This window comes from Chiloscyllium plagiosum, chromosome 14, assembly GCF_004010195.1.
Source record: "Chiloscyllium plagiosum isolate BGI_BamShark_2017 chromosome 14, ASM401019v2, whole genome shotgun sequence".
NCBI lineage: Eukaryota > Metazoa > Chordata > Chondrichthyes > Orectolobiformes > Hemiscylliidae > Chiloscyllium > Chiloscyllium plagiosum.
This window is the reverse complement of record NC_057723.1, coordinates 57,533,142-57,548,709: the sequence shown is the minus strand read 5'-3', so window position 1 is coordinate 57,548,709 and position 15,568 is coordinate 57,533,142.

Sequence of the window (15,568 nt, the reverse complement as noted above, 5' to 3'; positions counted from 1 at the left end):
ATCTTATGTTAGTGTCTTGTTGCTCATCTCATACTTTCCCAGGCTTAGTGAGATGATTGAACTTGCAGCTGTACTGCTACCTGATCAGTGAACTCTTTTTCAGCAGGAGAATGTTCTTCTTTTACAAGAATCTATCGTATACTAATGCTTTCTTCTCAGCTAGTAACCTACACTGTCCACACACTACATGACTAGGGCTAGTGACTCGGCAAAGTGCCTACTTACTCATTATACTGCAATTAACAGTTTGCTAATTGTTATATGATTGTAACCTATATAATCACGCAACTCTCTGTATCTCGCTGGAGTGACTTGTGACCATTCGGTCGACTTGTCTCTTCCTGTCAGCTCACGAATAGACAGTGAATAATTCAAGGTTTGTGTGCAGCGATTCATTGTTCCTTTAAATTGGACCGCTACGGGTGAGTCACCCTCTGCATAACTTTTGCATCCACAACAAGGTTGAAACATTGCATGTTTTCAAGAAGGAGTTAGACATAATTTTTAAGACTAAAGGGATGAAAAGATATGAAGAGAAAGTCGGAACAAAATATTGAGTTGTTTGATCATCATATTGGATGGAGGAGCAGGGTTGAACAGCCAAACGGCCTACTCCAGCTCCTATTTTCTATGTTTCCAGAGTTACCTCTCCAAGATTCCATGTTCACCTTCATTCACCAACATCTCAGGGCATGTTCAATAAGCAACAACCTCCTCCACATTCTTGCATGAAGGCTGACATTCATAAAACACAAATATGACATCACCACGGCCAGTCTCAGTCTACCTCTAAGGATGCTTCAGAACTTCAGTGTAGCTCGTTGGAGCTCACTGATACTTCACATTGCAATGATTCTGTCAGGTTGGTCTGCATGCAAAAACACAGAGGAATCTCATGCAACTGAACAGGATGCACCTTGGAGCACTTAGCTTGCTTTCTTAGCACTCACCCACTTTCTGCTTCCTTGGATGCTCAAAGCATCAGTGGCTTGCTTTGCCTTTTTGGACATTGCCAATTCATTCAGAACTTCTGCCTTGTCCTTTAGTGCATTGTCACTTCATTAAGAACTTACAGGCTCACGTCGTCTTTCTTCTTCTTAGGCAAACTGAAAGCCAGGAAGCTTGTCATGCTTACCAGCACAGTACAATCAAGTGGGTTGACATGTTGCTGTACAGCACTGTGTAATTTCAATGTCATACCTGTAGCATGGACTCTCAGTTTCTGCTGTAAACATGCTGAATGAACATCAACCATAAGACCATGGTTGACAGTCTAAGAGGACTAATCCTTAGTGTGGTGAAGGAAGACTATGATGAGTTACACAGTACAGCCAATCAGTCAAGGGCATGGTCAAATCACAGTCCAGTGGCTTGGCTAGGGTCAGTCAGATGCTTGATGAGATTAATGATCAGAGATTTGTATTCTTCTCGTCTGAGGTTTTGTGCCACAGTCAGTTCTGGAAGTCAAGTCCAACCAAGCAAGGCAGCATAAGCAAGTCAGCTGGAAAGCTGCACGAAAATCAGCCAGAGGGCTGGTCAATTCTTCATTGGGGCTGTCCTCACAAGTCATTCCAGGGTTGGGTGTTGGTGGGGGACACAGTCAGCTCAGGTGTTTGGATAACAAACGTCTAGGTAGGATTAACAGGGGCGGTCCATGCTCTTTTAGAGAAAGTGGGAAACTCAAGATTGGAGATTAGAGGCATTAGACTGGGATGAGGAGGAGATGATAACTGAAGTGGCCAACTCCAACAATGAGGGTAGGTTCTGATATTGCATAGGAAGACATGGGGTATTGTGGATGGGGCTAGTTTCACAACTCACCAGTAGCTTGGATTCAGTGAGGGTCGATGTATAGCAATAGTGGACATGGCTATGCAGAAGACCAGGGCTGAGGAGGAATATAGGGGATATTGATTGTCTAATAAAAGAGGTGGATGAGAACATGGGGAGCCTCAAAGTTGAAAGATTTGACAGAGACAGTGACACAAGGAACAAGGGGTAATGCGGGGGCTGGGTGGGGGGTGGTGGGGAGTGGAGGTGGGGGGGGGGGGCTGCTGCTGTGTGATATTGACTTTACAATGGAGCCTGAATCTTACTTTCAAGGCCATGAACTGGATAGCAATCCAACTTTCACCAAATCTCAACAACAAAGCTGAGATATAGATGCCAGTACACTCACAGAGCACAAAAAGTATATTTTGCTCCGTCTGCAGAGATGAGGTGTGCTTGTGGGTAAAGTGAGGTCCTTCAAGTGGCAATTGCATTAATCAGTCATTTGGAGATTCAACAATGATACACAACTACCATCACATTATTCTTCATCCTTCTCTCGAGCACTGACCAACAGTGTACACCAAAAATCTCGCTCACAGGTAATCATGACCATGTCTTTGATCATGACAAGTTAATCCATGTCTTCATTGTGACTTTAAAAGTGTCATCTGCGGTTGCCAACTCCCAAATGCATTCCAAAGGTCCCATAGCTGCACAAGAACTTTGACTTTCTTTCCTTTCTTGAAAGTATGTAAGAACATGGCACAGTGGTTAGCACAGCTGCCTCACAGCACCAGGGACCTGGGTTCAATTCCCGCCTCGGGCAACTGTCGGTGTGGAGTTTGCACATTCTCCCTGTGTCTGCGTGGGTTTCCTCCTGGTGCTCCGGACAATCCTCCCATTCCAGGTATCTGTCTGGTAAACCTTCTCTGAAATGTCTCCAATGCATTTACATCCTGCTTTGACTAGCTAGTAATGTCTATTTCTGATGTGATCTCACTTGTGTCCTGGATAACTGAAGCGTAATCTCCCTACCTTGGTATTCACTTCCCCTGGTAATAAATGATTACATTCTATCAGCTTTCCTAAATACTTTCTGCACCTGAATATAAACTTCTGTGATTCATGCACAAGTACATCCAGATCCAGAATTCTGCAATCTCACACAATTTAGATAATGCACTTCTCTGTTATTTCTCTGGCTAATATGGGCATTTTCATATTTCTCATATTTTATTTCATTTACCGTATATTTTCCCACTTACTTAACCCATCTATAACTTTCTGTAACATTCTTATGTCCTCTTCATCTTCCTATCAGTCTTGTGCTGTCAGCAGATTTGGCAACTGTATCTTCCACTCTTTCACCTAAGTCATTTACATAAATTGTAAACAGTTGATGCTCCAGCCTGACTGCAGTGACACATCACTTGCTACATCTTGCCAAACTGAAAAAGGCCTACTTACAACTAATTTTTGCCTGCTATCAACCAGTAGTGTTCTAGTCATTTCAATATGTTACACCATGCATCATGAGCTTTTATTTTACATTATTCTGGAGTCATATAATCATATTGCATGGAGACAGACCCTTTGGTCCAACTCATCCATGCTGACCAAGTTTCCTAAACTTAAGTATTCACATTTGCCTACATTTTTCCATTATCTCTCTAAACCTTTCTTATCTATGTCCCTGTCCAAATGTCTTTGAAATGTTGTAATTGTACCCACCTCTACCACTGCGTCTGTCAGCTTGTTCCATATATGCAACACTCTCCATGAAAAAGTTGTGCATCAGATCTTTTTTAACTTTTTCCCCTTTCACCTTAAATCTCCCATGCCCTGGGGAAATGACTATGGCTATTCACCTTTATGCCCCTCATAATTTCATAAAGCATTCAGTCACCTCTCAGTCTCTTACAATCCAGGGTAAAAGGTCCCAGCCTATCCAGCCTCATCTTATAACTCAAACCTTCCAGTCTTGGTAACATCTTTGTAAACCTTTTTTTCATCCTTTCGATTTAAATGACATTCTTCCTGTAGCAGAGTGACCCAAATTGTATGCAGTATACTCCAATTAAGATACAAATAATGATGATAAACGCATTCAGTTGTTTAAATTACTCCTAAATGCACAAATGACATTTTGTCTTCTTAGATTCTCTAATCACTGTTTTAAATGCTTTCAAGCTGGATATCTGAAACATACAAGCTTTCTTTTTAAGAGAAATTAAAACATTGAAAAATAAATTGCTGCATTCTAAAACAACATTGTATGATCATTGCACAACAATGAACAATCAAACTCCATTGAATGTGTAACATGTGATAGTTCGAAGGAGTGCCAGCCTTTTAGAAACTCCTAGTAAAGACCATGGGAATGAAAAGGAATCAGAAACAGAAAAGGCCCCATTTTCACTCGCTTCCCATGTGTAATAATACAACATTCGGAACATCCCATTGCAATTTGCTTTGCTAGCTCTCTATTAGTATTCAGCTTGCCTGGCAGCACGTAGTGTTCCTGGCCAGATCTATCTCTTCTAGACATCCATTCAAAAATAATTGGTGTAGTAAAGTTGTTATAGTCAGTACTGAAGATTGACTTTTTGATCTCACAATTTACGGTTGTCTGGACATTGTTATACAGATTGCCAACTATTCAGCTGGTAAATGTATGCTGTATGAAAATTTCTTTGAGATCATGTTGTTTGCTCCTTTAGCTCTCTCTTTTATCTCTCCTGCTGCTCCAAGCATTTAATGGAAAATACAGTCCTTGAAAAATTTAATAGTGCTTTAACTCCCATGGAAAATGAATCGTTTATATATCTTGTTTGTTCCTCTTTCATCTCTTAGCATTCTCTTATTGCTCATGGGACAAGCTAGTTGTATTCTCTGAATAACGTTGACAACTCTAAAGGGACAACACAGATTTTAATTGTTATGAGTCCAAAGCATAAAAATATTTAAAGCTTCTCATTAAATTAACAGTGTCACATTACAAGGCCAAAACAACAGCAGGCGTGGGAAATGAAGATGTATCATTTGTACAGCGAGAGGGTATCTTGTGGCCCAGAGGTAGGGCCTGTAGAATCATAGGATTCCTACAGTGTGGAAGCAGGTCATTCAGCCCACTTAGTCCATGCTGACCCTCCAAAGAGCTTCCCACCCAAACCTACCCCCTTTCCTGTTCTTGCATTTTCTATGGCTAATCCACATAGTCTGTATATTCCTGGGCACTATAGGCAGTTTAGCATGGCCAATCTACCCAACTTGCAGCCAAAGGAAACTTATGCAGACATGGGGAGAACGTGCAAACTCCACACAGACAGTCACCCAATGGTGGAATCGAACCTGGGTCCCCAGTGCTCTGAGGTAGCAGGGCCAACCACCAAGCCACCCTAAGGCCTCGGTTCAAGTACCATCTGCTTTAGAGGTATGTCATAATGCATCTAAACAGGTTGATTAACAAAAGGTACCTGCACAGTAAGAGGCACTCACAGTGAGGGTCAGCACACCAGTTAATCATAAAATCAACACAGCTAAAACCAACTTTGCTGACATCAGTATGAAAATGGGATGGAATAATTGTCTTTAACTGGTGCAGAGATGATGGACTAAAGGGCTTCTTTAGTGCTATGGATTCCTATGACTTGAAGACCCTATAACCTCTGCATCCATACCCACTTAGAGTCATGGAGTTGTAGAGCTGTACAGCATAGAAACAGACCCTTTGGTCCAATTCGTCCATGCCAACCAGATATCCTAAGTTAATCTGGTCCCATTTGCCAGCATTATCCCTCTAAACCCTTCCTATTCACATACCCATCCAAATGGCTATTAAATGCTGCAATTTTACTAGCCTCCACCACATCCTCTGGCAGCTCATTCCATACATGTACCACACTCTGTATGAAAAGGTCGCCCCTTAGGTCTCTTTTGTATCTTTCCCCTCTCACCCTAAACTTATGCCCTCTAATTCTGGACTCCCAAACTCCAGGGAAAAGATCTTGTCTATTTATGCCCCTCATGATTTTACAAACCTCTATAACGTCACCCCTCTGTTTCTGAAGCTCCAGAGAAAACAGCCCCAGCCTATTCAGCCTCTCCCTATAGCTCAAATCCTCCACCCTGGCAACATCTTTGTGAATCTTTTTTGAACCCTTTCAGGTTTCATAACATCCTTCCTATAGCAGTGAGAATAGAATTGCATGCAATATTCCAAAAGTGGCCTAACTAATGTCCTGTTCAGCTGCAACATGACCTCCCAACACCTATACTCAATGGCCTGACCAATGAAGAAATGTATACCAAATCTCTTCATCACTATCCTGTCTACCTACAACTCCACTTTCAAGAAAAAATGAACCTGCATGCCAAGGTCTCTTCAGTAACATTCTCCACGATCTTACCATTAAGTCTATAAGCCCTGCTCTGATTTGCCTTTCCAAGTTGCAACACATCACATTTATCTAAATTAAACCCCATCTGTCACTCCTCAGCCCTTCGGCTCATCTGATCCTTGCAGTGATCATTGGAAAATAGTTCAGGGCTAGAATCTTGGCTAATTCTGACTCTAAGGAGAGTGTGGGACTACACTTCAGGCATGATTTTGATCAATTTAAAACTACTTTAGGAAAGATGTGGAAGCTTTGGAGAGGGTGCAAAGGGGATTTACCAGGATGTTGCCTGGAATGGAGAATAGGTTACCCAGAGAGTGGTGTGGGCATGGAATGCGCTGCCTGTGGGAGTGGCAGAGTCAGAATCATTGGTGACCTTTAAGCGGCAATTGGACAGGTACATGGATAGGTGCTTAAGCTAGGACAAATGTTCGGCACAATATCGTGGGCCGAAGGGCCTGTTCTGTGCTGTATTGTTCTATGTTCTACAATCCAGTTTCATTGATTTAAAGTTCGGCCTAAATTGGTCTTGTGCTGATTATGCTCGTCACTTAGTTGCCAAGAAAGAGAAATTTACTTACAATGTTGACAGACTTGGAATCTATTTTGATTTAAGTTAGCTGTGTTTTCTTCTAAGTCCCAGTGAAAAATAAATTCTGACTCATAGTCACGACGTTTGATCACCCTCTTTTACCAAACAGTGAAACAGGACTGGAAGTGGTTTTGCCTGTCAAAGTGCTGGAAATGCAGGATGATCTGCTACCACCAAGTGGACAAAAGAGTGATTATTTTGTAAATGAGTCTGGTGGATTTTCTCAGAAAATCCACTGTCTCCTAAAATGCAATGAATCATGACTTTATTTTAAATTATTTATGTTATTGATTGAGAAGGCTATCTAGATCTTTGCAGGTTTGCTAGTGCTGTTGGGTGGAATTTAAACTAGATGAGCAGATGGAGGGGAAAGAGTGTTAGTACAATAGGGACAAAACATACTTCAATAAAGGACCAAATCAGAGTGAGTTCAAACATACTTGGTGTCAAAGGAGTAAGGTGAGGTTGGATGGCCTCTAATTTAAGTATTATTGGTAAAACAGATTAGTTAACAACATGGATTGACATGAAGATTTGCAATGTTGTTGTTATCACAGAGACATAGTTGATGTCGAGGTAGGACTAGCAACTCAACATTCTGGGATATGGCATCTTCAAGCAAGAAAAGGGAGTGTGTTAAAGAGGAAGTGCTGTGGCCTTATCAATTAAGGAATCAGTGACTGCAGTAAGGAGGAATGATATCCTGCAAGGGTCTTCAAATGAGCCTTTAATAGGAGAGCTTAGGTATAAAAAGAGGACAGACACATTGCTGGGAGTGCATTATCGATCCTAAATAGTCAGTGGGCAAGAAAGGAGCAGATTTTCTATAAGAACAATAATAGGATCATTTTATTCAGGGATTTCAACTTCCCCAACATAAATTGGGATAGTTATAGTGTAAAAGGTTTAGAGGGGACAGATTTCTTTAAATGTAGAAGAACATGTAGAAGGTCCAACAAGAGATAATGCATTGCTGGACCAAATTCTGGGAAACATAGCTGGATAGATGCTCAAGGTAACAGTGGGAGAGCATTTTAGTGCAACACTGTATGTTTTAAGGTTATTATGGAAAAGGATAAGAGATGGTCTGCCAAAAAGGGTTTTGTGTTTGGGGAAGGCAAATTTAATTAAATAGGACAGGATCTAGCCAATATACACTGGCAACAGCTACATCTGGGTAAGTATATAGCAGAATCAAGGTGGGAAGTGGGTGTTCAAAATGAAATTGGAGAGGTTACAGGCCTAACTTGTTTCCTTTAGGGTCGAACATAGGAACAGCAGGCCTGGAGAACCCTGGATGTCAGGAATATTCAGGATTAGATAGGAATAATCAGAGAGGAACAAAGGAAAGACATCTATGGAGGCTCTAGTGCAGGGGTCAACTTAAGAAAGCAATTAGGAGAGCAAAGAAGAAGCATATAAAAATATTTGCGGGTAAGATTAGGAAGAATCAGCTTTCTTCATATTTGAAGACTCAAGAGCAAGGGGGCACAGTTTTAAAGTGAAAGGAAGGAGGTTTAGAGGGAATGTGAGCAAAATTGTTTTCATCCAGAGGGTGATGGGGTCTGGAATTCACTGGCTGAGGGGATGGTTGGCACGGGAAAACTCACAATCTTTAAAAAGTACTTGGATGAGCTTTGGAATATGATGATGCCCTAAAGGTATTATAGAGCAACCTGCAGCCATGGATTGGAGTGGTTCAAGGAGGCACCTTCTCAAGGGCAACTAGAGACAGACAATAATTGCTGGCCATGAAAGGATAAAAATAATGCTTAAGGCTATGGGCCACGTGCTAAGAAATTGGACTAGTGCAGATTTCGAATAATTTTATTTTTGTCAGTGTACAATGGTCTTTTTTGTATTGTATGATTCTATGAGGAAACCTAACAAATTACTGGGCTCTAGTTCAATGAAGGTTTCAGAAAATTAGATATGCTACTTCAGCACAGCAATAGTGAATTAAAATCAATCGCACTTGTAATGGGCAAACTAACATTTTCAGTCTCCATAGTTTGTTCACAGATCTGTATTGTATGAAATTAAAAGTTTTGATTTGTGAAACTATAACTTAAACAAGGATTGTTCTGTTTGCAACTCCAACATTTTACATCAAGTTATTTCAGCTCTGATTTCTTCAATTGTTCTCAGAGCTGGGTATGAACATAAGCATTTTAGAGTACTTGGTCATGCCTTGAAATCAATGTAAGGTCTCAGTACAACTCACAAGGCATATTAGCCACAATCCCTGTTTAATTATTGATTTTAATGTCATGCCTCACGAGGATAGTGCACTGGAAATCAAGCCCCATTATTCCTGGCGTCATCATAAAAGTTACAGATTTTGGAAAAGTACACAATATGCCCCAATTTACCTGTCTTTTAGACCCAGGTTGACTGAAAAGAGATCATGCTTCTGTACTGATCAGAATTACAAATAAATAGACTTTAGCTACAGTTCAGACATATTGGTCTTGAAGAGAGTACAATGTAGGTTTACACGAATGAGACCTGGACTTCAGGGGTTAGGTTATGAGGAGATATTATACAAATGAGGTTTGTTTCCTCCAGAATTTAGAAGATCAAAGGGTAATCTGAACAAAATCTTCAAGATAATAATTGGAAAAGACAAGGTAGATAAAGATAAACTATTTCCACTGTTTGGGAATTCTAGAACAAGGAACATAGTCTAAATGTTAGGATCAAACGGTTCAGGAGAGATGTTGGGAAGCACTTCTACACACAAAGAGCTGGTGTCATAGAGTCATACAGCATGAAAACACACTGTAGTGACTGTAATGAGGTCTGCAATGTCTCCTTATAGAATATGACTTCCCTGATTGGCCAGATTAACAGCCCCAATCAGGAGGCCTGGCTGACACACAAGAGTATCAGACATCCTTTTCATTCTGAGAGCTGGCTCTGAAGAAGTCGGGTCAGCAACAAGGACTCTCCATGTGTAAAGAAAAGGTGATTTGCTGGTGGGATACCGGCTTGTGTGGGTTTAGTTCACAGACTCTTCAGTTCAACCTGAACTTATCAACTACGTTTCCCAAACTAGTCCCATTTGCATGTATTTGGCCCATAACCCTCTAAACTTTTCTTATTCATGTACCTGTTCAAAATCTTTTAAATGTTTGTAACTGTAACTGCATCTATCACTTCCTCAGAATGTTCATTCCATAAATGTACTACTCTGTATGAAAAAGTTGCCCCACAGGTCCATTTAAATCTTTCTCCTCTCAGCTTAAACCTATGCCGCCTTCTTTTGAACACCCCCAACCTTGGGAAAAACCATTTGTTATTCATCTTATCTATGCCGCTCATGTTTTTATAAACCTCCATAAATTACCCTTCAATCTCCTATGCTCCTATGAAAAAAGTCCCGGCCTATCCAGCCTCTCCTCATAACTCTCTAGTCCCCGCAACATCCTGGCAAATCTTTTCTGAACCCTGGCCAACTTAATAGTATACTTTTGATAGCAAGTTGACCAGAACTACACTCCAAATGTGGCCTCATCAACACCCTGTAAACTTTAGCATGGCTATACTCAAAGGTCTGAGGAATGATGGCAAGCGTGCTAAACATCTTCTTAATCACCCTAGCTATCTGTGAAGCAACATTCAAAGAACTATGTACCCAAACCCTTAGGTCTCTCTGTTCAACAACACTAGAAGAAAGTGAGGACTGCACATCCCAGGGCCTTACCATCAATTGCATAAGTCCTGCCTTTGTTTGCTTTACCAAAATGCAATACCTCACAGTGAAGCTGTCTTCCACAAATGGCAGTGAATGCAGGATAAATTGTTAATTTAATATCTGAGATAGATTTATTTTGTTAAGCTAAAGTACTAAGGGATATGGGCCAAAGACTGGTATGTGGATTTGGGCTACAGATCAGTCATAATCTAATTGAATAGTGGAACAGACTTGATAGATTGAATTGCCTATTCCTGTTCCTTTGTCCCTTGGTAAACAATTATGATGCATTAGCACATAGCTACACTAGTTAAACATTAATCCTTTTATAAACATCTTCTTACACAAAGACAGACACAGACAGATAAGAACATGAATGTTAAGGACAAAAGAAGAACTGGGAAAGCAGCTCAGTGACTTCAGTTTGTAAGATAGTGTAGAGTTGGTTCTTGTGCTGATCAAAATGCTCCATCTTCTTCCTTCTCCAGAGATTTCCAATCACTTGCTGGAGGATCAGGGGCCTTGTAAAAGGTCTCTGACTTACTAATTAAATTTCATTAGGCTAAAAGCTTTTACTGCAAAGAACATTGAGAGCTCCTGAGCTGATGGAGGTCTGAAGGTTTCTCACTTTTATTTTCACAATTCCAAGCTGTTCAGCTACATGAGAACAAATCACATATTTGTTGGCAGGCAGAAGGTCATTGTGAACAATAATTAGTCACCAGTCTACAGATAAATCAGCCACCTGTTGCTGACTGAATCTCCATACGTACACAAATCTTCAACTCCAACTCACCTGCAAATTAAACTTCAGTTACTTACGATGCTTACAATGAGTGTCAGTTTACTTGCTGTCGAAACATACAGCAGTCCTTCGTTTTGAAACAATTTTTTTTTCTTTTCAGTCTACTATCAAAAATATAGAAAAATAAAAAGATACAGTCTTTACATTAGTTACTGGAATATCTCCATATAAATGGACTTCAGTCTATGAAATTATGGGAAAGAGTTAATTGAAAGTATAAAATGTGAAACATATAATAAAACAGGCAAGCAAACAATCTAACAGTAACACAAAATTATGTGTTTTTTCTTATTCATTCACACAATGCCGATGTCACTGGCAAGACCAGCTTTTTCACATATCTCTATTTGCCTTCGAGAAGGTGGTACTGAACCATCTTCTTAGACCATTCCTGTCAACACAGAATCATAGAATCTCTACAATGCAGAAAATGGCCATTTGATCCTGAGGGTTTCCAGTATCTGGAAACTGGACTGTATGAGCCATATGTAAACACTGTGGTCATAAGAACAGGTCAGAAGTTGGGAATTTTGTGGCAACTAACCAACCTCCTATCTCCCCAACGCCTATGCCTATCCACTATCTACGAGGACAAGTCAGGAGTGTGATTGAATACTCCCTACTTGCCTGGTTTTGTGCTGCTCTAATATTCAACATCCAGGTTAAAGCAGCAAACTTGGCAGACCTTCCTTCCATCACCTTAAACACTATGCCTGCTCCATCACTGACACACAGTGACAGTAGTGTATATTACACTGTAATAATTCACCCAAAACAGTTCCTTCCAAACACACAACTGATTCATAAAGTAATGATGCTGAAGTAGTTATTGTTGAAGACTGTATTAAGCTCTATCCAATCTGATAATGTCATAAGAAATAGGGTGGGAAAACAAAAATTGGCTTTGGATCTCAAAGGAGATGGATCTAGCATCTAGGTTACCTCAGTCTTTATAACAATGTCTATCAAACCAATGTAACCTGAAGCTTAATGCTACCACACAATAATCTACATCTATTTAAGGCAACAGCCCCTTCTTGTTAGACTAACAAGTGGTTTACCTTGACTACCCTTGATGAAACAGGACCTGCAGACCCCAACCTAAAAGTTCAGTGTTGGCAGCAAATCTACTTAAAGGTGACAAAGGCTTCAGCCAGTACATACAATATTGTACCAGCAGTTGTTGTTAGAGGGTTTAATTTAGCTGCATCATTAGAACACAGGCGGTAATGTGAAAATTGGAATTTAATTTAACTGTACACAACAGATTCCATTGAACCCCGAAGAAATCTATTTTATAGTTTTACGAGTGACCAGGCAGACAGTTAGCAGCAGAGGGAACTGAACAATCAAGCTACTTGCAGCAGATAAGCTTATATCAAGATTCAGCAAGGGAGGACCAACAGACAATGATAAAGAGGTTTCAGACCTAGTAGCACAGAAGCAAGTGTGAACTAGAAGCCACATGCAGCTGGCACACAAGTCACACTTGTCAACTACAGACTGATTCAGGTATCAATTCCTGAAGCAGGGCTTATGCCCGAAACGTCGATTCTCCTGTTCCTTGGATGCTGCCTGACCTGCTGCGCTTTTCCAGCAACACATTTTCAGCTCTGAGCATCTGCAGACCTCACTTTCTCCTCAGGTATCAATGAACCATGGAAAACTGAAAGATCTGAATAAATCACCTGAACCAGATGGTCTACATCCAGAGTGTGCTGAAGAGATACTGGAGGCTTTAGAAGTGATCTTTCAGGAACCATTGGAGTCAGGAGGATCCCAGAGGACTGGAAAACCGCTAATGTAGCCCCCCTGTTTGGGAAGGGATTAAGGCAAAAGATCAGAAATTATAGGCCAATTAGCCTGACCTCAGTCATTGGTAAGATTTTGGAGTCCATTGTGAAGGATGAGATTTCTGAATACTTAGAAGTACATGGTGAAATAGGACTAAGTCAGCATGGTTTCATACATAGGAGGTCATGTCTGACAAATCTGTTATAATTCTTTGAGGAGATTACAAGCAGATTAGGTCAGGGAGAGCCAATGAATGTTATCTGTCTGGATTTCCAGAAGACCTTTGCTAAGGTGCATTACAGGTGGCTGCTGAGTAAGATAAGGGCCCATGGTGTTAGCGGCAAGATACTAGTATGAACAGAAGATTGGCTGTCTGGCAGAAGGCAAAGAGTAGTGATAGAAGGGTCCTTCTCAGGATGAAAGCTGGTGACTAGTGATGTTCCACAAGGGCCAGTGTTAGATAAAGGAACTGAGGGCATTGTGGCTAAGTTTGCAGATGATACAAAGATAGGTGGAGGGGCAGGTAGTACTGAGGAAGCAGAAGGTTACAGAAATTTTGACAGGTTAGGAGAATGGGCAACGAAGTGATAGGAAAGTATGAGGTCATGCACTTTGGTGGGAAGAATAGAGGCATGGACTATTTTCTAAATGGGGAGAAAATTCTGAAATCTGAAGTGCAAAGGGACTTGGGTGTTCTAGTCCAGGTTTTTCTTAAGTTAATCTTGCAGGTTGAGTCGGTAGTTAGGAAGGCAAATGCAGTGTTGCCATTTATCTCGAGAGGACTCGAATATAAAAGCAGTGATGTACTTCTGAGACTTATAAAGCTCTGGTCAGATTACATTTAGAGTATTATGAGCAATTTTGAGCCCCGTACCTCGGGAAGGATGTACTGGCCCTGAAGCGGGTCCAGAGGAGGTTTATGAGAATGATCCCAGAAATGAAAGGCTTAACATATGAGGAAATTTTGAGGACTCTGGGACTATACTCAATAGTGTTTAGAAGGATGAGGGAGGATCTGATTGAAACTTACAGAATACTGAACAGCCTGGACAGAGTAGACATTGGAAAACTGTTTCCATTGGCAGGTGAGATGAGAACCCGAGGTAAGGGAAGACCATTTAGATGGAGATAAGGAGAAACCTCCAGAGCCACAGAATGCTGAATCATTGGTGAATCTGTGGAATTCATTGCCACAAAAGGGTTTAGGTCATTGAGTATATTTAAAACAGAGGTAGATTGCCAAGCTCAAGGGTTACGGGGAAAAAAGAGGGAAAATGACAGAACAGACTCAGTGGACCTAATTTCTACTCCTATGTCTTATGGAGGTGAGTTGGGCTGTATTACTGCCTTAACAATGTCAGTTAAAATGAGCTCCAATGGTAATACAGTTAATTATTTTTTCTCATTACTTGTGCTTCTCACAAATTTTGCTAATATTTCTCATTTGAACTTCCTTCAATTGTGATAGGAATGAGAAACATTTCTGATAATCCAATGTAGTCACAGATTTCTCACTTGTTGACAATATGAAACAATTGTTTTGTGCCAGTATATGTAACCTTAACAGATTCTTTCTTTATTTTGGGTTTCACCATGAATCTAAGATGCTAATGAAAGCTCTACAGTTGTCCTTTGATCAGTTGTTCAATGATGAACAATTCTGTGACCTGTGGCCCTCTAACTGGCAGCTATTTAATCAATTGTTGCCTCGTTGGTGTCTCTTTGAACAAACTTGACAGAACTAATTGTCTTTTGACCTGCTAGTCTTCTTCTCCCAAGATTGCTATGTATTTCTTCTGCTTCATGAACCATCTGAATGGCTTTCTTCAAAGCCTACAGGCTACTAGATTAGGTGGGATTGAGGTTGACAAGGAAGAGGTATTAGAAATCCTGCTGAGTGTGAAAATAGATAAGTCCCCTTGGCCGGATGGAATTTATCCTAGGATCCTCTGGGAAGCCAGGGAGGAGATTGCCGAGCCTTTGGCATTGATCTTTAAATTGTAATTGTCTATAGGAATAGTGCCAGAAGACTGGAGGATAGCAAATGTGGTTCCCGTGTTCAAGAAGGGGAGTAGAGTCAATCCTGGTAATTATAGACCAGTGAGCTTTACTTCAGTTGTTGGTAAAGTGTTGGAAAAGGTTATGATAGGATTTGTAATCATCTAGAAAAGAATAATTTGATTAGGGATAGTCAGCACAGTTTTGTGAAGGGTAGGTCGTGCCTCACAAACCTTATTGAGTTCTTTGAGAAGGTGACCAAACAGATAGATGAGAGTAAACTGGTTGATGTGGTGTATATGGATTTCAGCAAGGCATTCGATAAGGTTCCCCACAGTAGGCTATTGTACAAAATGCAGAAGAATGGGATTGTGGGAGATGTAGCAGTTTGGATCAGTAATTGGTTTGCTGAAAGAAGACAGAGGGTGGTGGTTGATGGGAAATGTTCATCCTGGAGTCCAGTTACTAGTGGTGTACCACAAGGGTCGGTGTTGGGTCCACTGCTGTTCGTC